Source organism: Mytilus galloprovincialis, chromosome 11 (genome assembly GCF_965363235.1).
Source record: "Mytilus galloprovincialis chromosome 11, xbMytGall1.hap1.1, whole genome shotgun sequence".
NCBI classification, from domain to species: Eukaryota; Metazoa; Mollusca; class Bivalvia; order Mytilida; family Mytilidae; genus Mytilus; species Mytilus galloprovincialis.
Genome location: NC_134848.1, coordinates 46,625,469 through 46,633,651, shown reverse-complemented (window position 1 = coordinate 46,633,651; position 8,183 = coordinate 46,625,469).

Below are 8,183 nucleotides of genomic sequence, written 5' to 3'. Positions count from 1 at the left end.
ATTAAGTGTTTTATCATATAAATGATTTGACCTAACTTAAAATAAAGGAAGACCACATCAGTCCACAATTAACAATTTTATTGCCTCCTATTTCAGGTGACCGACAAATGAATTAACTATACACGTAAGTTCGCAAAGAAGATATACACTAAGGATAGATATTTCCCATTTGGAAAGAAACAAGATGTTCTCTGATTTTACACTTTTAATGGATAGTTAAAGTTAGGATGTCGGTGAGTAAACACTTAAATTTATAAGTTGCTACATGTATTTTGAGGTTTTAAAAAAGGAATTGTAAACGCATTTCATCTCTGCTTTGCTATTCAACCTATGATAGACTGTATTTATAACTGTTTACAAAAATGTGGAATTTTTTAGGTGCTGATGCTTTTCTACCTCAAGAATGGGTTGCCTTGGCTGTATTTGGCAAATCTTTTAGGAATTTTGGTCATGCCCTTTTTAACTTTTTTGGATTCCTGCGTCGCTGATGGGTCTTTTGTAGGCAAAACGCGCGTCTGGCGTGGATACAGAATTCGGTGTCTTTGGTGGGTTTGTTTTCACGACACGATTATATAGATGAATGAAAAAAGTCGAACCTTGGTCGCCGTAAGTTGATTAAAAAATAAAACGCAAATTAGTTAGGACATTTTTTTTTATCACCCCTATAGAAACTCAATTTTATAGATGTTGACCTCAGCAAAATTACATTTGACCACATGTTTGCATTCTATTTTATGATTTGTCCTGCCGCCAATAGATCAAAATCATATAAAATGTATACGAAGGCAGTTGTGCATGACAATATTGTAAAAACTATTTAACTGACAAAAAAAAAAAACCAACAAAAAAAATCATTAAAAAAGATCAACAATAAAAGTAGTGTATATTGCAATTATTACATATCATTTCAATCCTTTCGAATAGGAGATGAAATATGGATACTAATAATTGCACGAGGTTTACTATATACAGAAAAGGGATCAGCATCGTTGATCGCCAGCTTAGTGGCGCAAGAAATGAACTAATGCCAAGCGAAAAGGAAGATATTTTCAAGGTGGAGTTAGTAACAGAAATTGTATTGACAGCATGATAGCATTAGAGAAGCAATTATTCAATGAAATTGTTTATAATAATGTTAAGAAAATAAAATTTAATTACGATTAAAATCAAGCTGTTTTACTTCGTCAATTTGTATAATGATATTACCAATGTTATTTCAACTGATCGGGTGGAGCTTATGTTTTAATTTGCATAAGGACAGTCTATTTGAAAATGTGTGTGATAAGGATGATTGCCGTTATAATTATTATTGAATTCTAATCACTAGTCAGTGTCACCAAACGCATATACAAAAGAACTGAGTGTATGGTATGGGACGAACTACATAGAGTAATGAGATGTCCAGTTGAATAGACGTGTTTTTTTTGTAGCTCCGAAATCATCGACCACTGTTCACATAGAAGTTATTGTTATTAAGTATAGATTTATTTCATCTTTAATATCTAATATGTAATACTAATAGATAGAAATTAATACTTTATTTGGTGCCAATAACTAATATTTGTACTAATTAGGATTTTTTTTGTTAATTCAAGTACACACATATAGTGAGTACTTTTCATAGATAAAAGTTCCCACCAGTGTTTAGTCAATACATTAGTTGATAACAAATATTCCTACTCTGATAGTTTATCTATTGTTTTCTTGATAAAATAAGAAAAGGTAAACATGGCTTTTAGTCAAGGTTTTGATGTTAATGACTTCATAGATAATGTTGTTTATTACGACCGTAAATAAGGTAAAGAGATTAGCTCTGAAATTGAGTCAAGTGACTCAATGATAGAGACTTCAAGTCAGGATTCGGATATGGAATCACTAGACAACACTGTCTCAGAAAAGTCTTCCAAAAAAAGGAGGATAGGTTCTACTCCACCTTTCAATATTTCGTATAGCCAAGCAGTAAGGTCTACGGTTAAACGCAAACCGAAAACCATGGTCAATACTAACACCCCACCATCTAAACCTAAGAAATACTTGGTAATAATGCAAGCACAAGAGGTAGAATTGGGACAACAAAATCCCATTAAAGTCCATTATACAGAGTCTAGATTATGGTACACCAAAATGGGTTAATGGTACCAAGAAAAGGTATCATCATAGAATGTAATGATAGTTTCCAATTTAAAAGTATTTTAGCTACTCAGAGACTAGGGGACTGGCAAGTAAAATGTACTGTTCCCAAGTCTCAGGAATCACCTATTGGTTGCATTTACAACACTCCTATAGACTTGACAGAAGAAGAAGTCTTGGGAGTGTTGAAAGACTACAAAGTGACTAAGGTCAATAGATTAACTTACTATGACTCTGTGTCGCAAACAAGGAAACCATCAAAAACCATGAAGTTATACTTCAACACTGCACAATTAGTAGAAAACATAAATATAGGGTTTACAAGGTATAAAGTCAAACCATTTATTCCAAGACCAATACAATGTTTTAGGTGTCAAAAAAATGTGGTCATATGCACCAACAATGTAAAAACAATATTATCTGTAGAAAATGTGGTCTTGGACATGACATTAATGAGTGTCCCTCCCAAACAGAGCAATGTATAAATTGCAAAGGTGCACATACAGAAAATAGTAAAGATTGTCCTACAAGGACAGAAAAACAAAAGGTATTAAAAAAGGCTTATAGTGATAAAATCACAATTAAAGAAGCCATTGTAGAAGTAAAAAAGAAAAGGGCAAGTCAAGTCACTAAGACTGCAACAGAAACTAAATCCAAAGGTTCAAAAATACATATCCCTAAACTATCAGAGCAACAAGGTCTCAATGATTTTGCACTGCTAATACTATTAGCATTTACTAGGTTACAAGCACTAGAATCCCCAACTGAATGTTGTGATTTAATGACCAGATTATTTGATAAAATATTGGGTATAAAGACTGATCAATTATTGCACAGCTATACTGAACTATTGGCCTTGTAATATTTAGAAAAGTATAATGAGTAGTTATATAAATACAGTTATACAAAAAGAATCTATCATGTATCTTATAATAAAATTAATTATACTGCTTAGTCAAATGCTGACTAATACAATAAATATAATTCATTGGAACTGTCAAGGTTTCAATGCTCATGGTCCAGAATACTTATGGTCATTGAGTAAATCAAGCAAACTACCCGATATCATATGTCTACAAGAGACATGGTATAACAAACAAGAAGAGCATACTCAAATAAAAGGGTATAATCTAGCTTCATATTCAGTAAGAAACACAAAAGGTGGTGGTACAGCTATTTACTGTAGAGATAATATTAGATACACAAAAGGGAATATAATATCTAAACTGGAAACCAGTAGTATTAATATTAAAATAGACAACAAAACAATCACTGTAGTAAACATTTATGACAGTGCTACTGATACTAAAGAAGAAGAATATGAAAACATATTCAAAAAAGTTAAAAATGATATAATTATGTGTGGCGACTTTAATGCCCACCATACTCTATGGGGTAGTAACAGTATCCAAACTAAAGGGAGAGAATTATATAATTTAATAGTCAATAACAATATAGTCATTCTTAATGATGGAAGTGGTACTAGATTAAATCCAATAAATCTAGAAACTTCATGTATAGATATATCACTTGCTAGCCCGAATATTAGCCACAAAGCCACATGGGCAGTAGATCATAGCTCAACTCACGGTAGTGACAATTTTGTGGTTTCAATAACACTTAATGAAAAACCGGATTATAAAAATGAATCAGTTTTTAAGTGGAACTACGCTAAGGCTGACTGGAATGGATTCTCCAGCAAATGTGACCAAATTCTATGTGAAGACATGGTGACTTGTAACACTCAAGAAACATGTACTTTACTAACTGATACAATAACCAATATCGCTGGGGAGTTCATTCCAGTCAGAAAAAGTAATAACAAAAGTAACAAACCATCTGTACCCTGGTGGAATACTAATTGCACTAAAGCAGTAAAAGATAGAAACAAAACCAGAAATAAGGCTCAACATACAGGTAATGGGCAGGATTTTAAAACTATAAAGAGAAACAAAATAAGTGCAGAAAAATACTAAATGATTCACAGAAACAATATTGGGAATCATACTTTGATTCAATGAATTCAGATACAAAATTATCAAAAGTGTGGTACAATATAAAAAGAATGTTAGGAAAGGTAACTGAGAAAAAGGAAATAGAAACCTTAATAGATAATGGTAATATATATGAAACAACAAAGGATAAAGCAGATTTATTAGCTCAAAAATTTTGCACTGTAAGCAGTACAAATAATTATAACGAAGAATTTAAAAAACACAAAGCAGTAATAGAAAATAATGATACTAGTTTAATACAATTCTATAAAGATAACTCAGACTGCTATAACGAAGAGTTCACATTAAATGAACTCAAAGATGCGATTAATGACACAAATAACAGTGCACCAGGAAAAGATAAAATTGGTTACAATATGTTCAAACACATGTTGAACAAATCCTTAAGTATTATATTATTATTTTTTAATAGAATACGGTTTCTACAGAAACTACCCAAAACATGGAAACATGCAATTATTATCCAAAATATAAAACCTGGAAAACCCCACTCCGACCCCTTGTCATATAGACCAATCTCCTTGATTTCAAATTTCAATAAAATTATGGAGAAAATAGTTAACAATCGCTTGAAATGGTATTTAGAAAAAAATAAGTTGTATGCACCCACCCAAAGTGGGTTTAGAAAAAAAAAAGAAGCACATTAGAACAGTGTATTAAATTAGATAATGACATCCAAAAGAGCCTTTTGCTATAGGTATATTTATTGACTTCCAGAAAGTATTTGATATGCTCTGGAAACATGGTTTGTTGAAAAAAATGATAAAAGTAGGAATTAAAGGAAACATGCTTGCTTATGTTAATGATTATCTTACTAATCGAACTATACAAGTCAAAATTAATGACACATTCTCAGAAATATATATACTTCAAAATGGAACGCCCCAAGGTAGCTGCATAAGCCCTACTCTTTTTAATATTATGGTAAACGACCTCACTGACTGTATTAAAAATTGTGAAATGTCACAGTTTGCAGATGACGGAGCCATCTGGTTATCAGGAAAATGTATTTCTTTTTTACAGAAAAGAATACAACATGATTTAAATAGTATTTATAAATGGTGTAATACTTGGGGATTCAATTTATCTACCAATAAAACAGTGTGTATTATATTTAATAGAAAAAAGAATATTCCTGGTCTCACATTTAAATTTGGAAACAATATATTGCAAATAGTTAAAGAAGTAAAATTTTTAGGGATTATATTTGATTGCAAATTAACGTGGAATAAACACATTCAGTACATTCATACTAGATGCACAAAAGTGTTGAACTGTGTGAGGGTAATATCAGGGACCAAATGGGGTGCTAACAGTCACACACTACGAAATATATATGTAGCGTTAATAAGATCCAAAATAGATTATGGATGTCAAATCTATAATACGGCGTCATATTCGACAAAAAAGATCCTAGATAGTTTACAAACGCAGGCCTTACGTACTTGTACAGGTGTCATTAAAGGGGCTTCACTAGCAAGTTTACAGGCCGAAATGGGTGACCCTCCCTACGAGGACAGAAGAAAATCTTTAATTACAAAAGCATATTTAAATATTATGAGTTTTGAGGATCTCCATCCAGCTAAAATAAGTTTACAAAACGATTTTGACTATCAATACTATCAAAACCGTATTAAACCGAAACAAAAACCATTCTATTGTGTAGCACAAGATGTTATACAAACATTTGATATTGATACTAAAGTTATATATAAACAGAGTGAATGCCCACAGCCTCCGTGGCACTTACTGAAACCCAATGTTAGCACCCAGTTACACAACATTATAACAAAAAAGGACCTCCCACATCTTATCAAAAGCGAGGGCGATATCCTCATTGATATTAATTATAACAATTATATAAAAATATATACTGACGGATCCAAAGAACCAGATAGTGGAAAAAGTAGCTGTGCTTATGTTATACCGGAATTCAAAATAAAAAAAGGGTATAGACTTCAAAATAATTTGTCAGTATTTACATGTGAACTTATGGCAATATTCCTTGCACTCAACTGGATACAAGATGTCCTACCATTAAATGTTGTAATATTCGTTGATTCATTATCAGCCTTACAGGCAATACAGGGACCTCTATCAAAGGTCAATAACCTAATTATTTATGATATATACTATAGTATAACTACGGTACTAAAAGCAGGTATAAATGTCGTGCTTGAATGGGTTCATAGCCATGTAGGTATCTGGGGAAATGAGTTAGCTGATATGCAAGCAAAACATGCTTTAAATTATGAACTTATATATATCAAAACCACACTATATAAAGAAGATATTAAAACTGTATGTACAAATATACTTAAAACTATGTGGCAAACTAGCTGGGATTCCAACAAAAAGGGTAGACACTTGTACGAAATAAAGAAAAAAATATCATTTAAGGTGTCCTTACCAAAAGTGATAAGGCGCAAAGAAACTATAATGTACAGACTGAGAACTGGATATGCTAAACTAAATAAACATCTATTCAAAATAGGAGTTAAAAATTCTGAGATGTGTGAAAATTGCGGTAGAGCACCTGAAACAGCAAAACACTTTCTGCTAGAGTGCACTACATATAGCGATAACAGAAATGTCATGCTCCAAGAGTTGATAGCTCAAGGAGTTACTAATTTTTCGATGCAAAGTCTGCTTAGTGAAAAAGCACAATCAGTCCTACCCATTATTAGAGGTGGGACATTTAAAGACGTATCGTATCCGTTTCTGATACGTTGACGTATCTGAAAGTATATATGTGTTATTATTTTCATAGACTATTTTCGTTTTTAAATATGTGTTTTTCTATTGTTAAATATCTTTCTGTTATTGATACCCATTGATACACTGTTTTTATTACATGATAGTTTTCAATTTATGAATACTCGTTTATATCTAACAATCGATATCTAAACAATCACCACTTCTCAGTCGTGAATGTAAGATTCATGAGTCCTTCTGTAGCTATGTGTATTACAAATTTTAAATTAAGGTATATAGAATTTTTTTTCTGAGACAAGTGCCTGTGTCTTGTACATATATACCTGGAAACTTCGTTCACAAAATCGGGACTTTGTGGTAAATATAGTTAAAATCTACAACAGACTTGAAATTAAGAGATTTTTTATTATAAAATTTTAATGATTATGTACCCTTGTGTTGATTCAATGCTAAACATATGGAAATTTTATAGAAAATCCACAGCCTTTATCCTTGTATTATCATATTTGGCAATATGATGACTGGATAGATATATGATTACTGCATGCAGTGCTAGCATTGATTTCCTTAAAACAAGTTTATTAATGTAGTTATTGGTTAAAACAAATAAAACAATGGACCAAATCAAGTACACCATTTAGGGTGCGCTCGACTTTAGTGACTCTGCACGAGGTATTTTGGAATTTACAGGTTAGTTAGAACTTTTTTGTAAAAAATAAACACTAGCACATCATAGAAAAGCAAGTGAGTAATCTATGATTCAAATTTTATAACAAAATCTCTGTATTTAAGGATGTGGATTTTCTTTAAAAATCTTGGTTTATTTGCCACAAAGTATTCTTTTTCTATTAAATGCAATGAAACAGTAAATAATAATGCTTCGCATCAAGTCCCCCAGTGTATTTACAAAATGGCCTGTCTCAATTATTCATTATATCTGTAGTTTTGATGCAATTGATGTTTGAAAAATTCGTACAAAAATGACTACAGGAGGGGTCATAAACCTTAAACATAGTTTACTCACTTGTTTGATGTGTTAGCATTTATTGTTTACAAAAAGTCATTACCAACCTGTACATTCAAATGAAACTCGTGGAAGTCACTAAAGTCGAACGCACCCTAGATGGTGTACTTAGGGTACACATATTAAAAATGTATTGCCTGCTTATTTATCAATTTATTATTATTGGTATCAGTAATCAACTCGACTCATATGATGTGAATGATTCAATTCCGTTTTATTAGCCAATTTAAAGTGCGAGTATGCATATCGTTAACTTTATTTGTTTTATAATTCAACTTCACGCCTTGGTAGTTCTAATG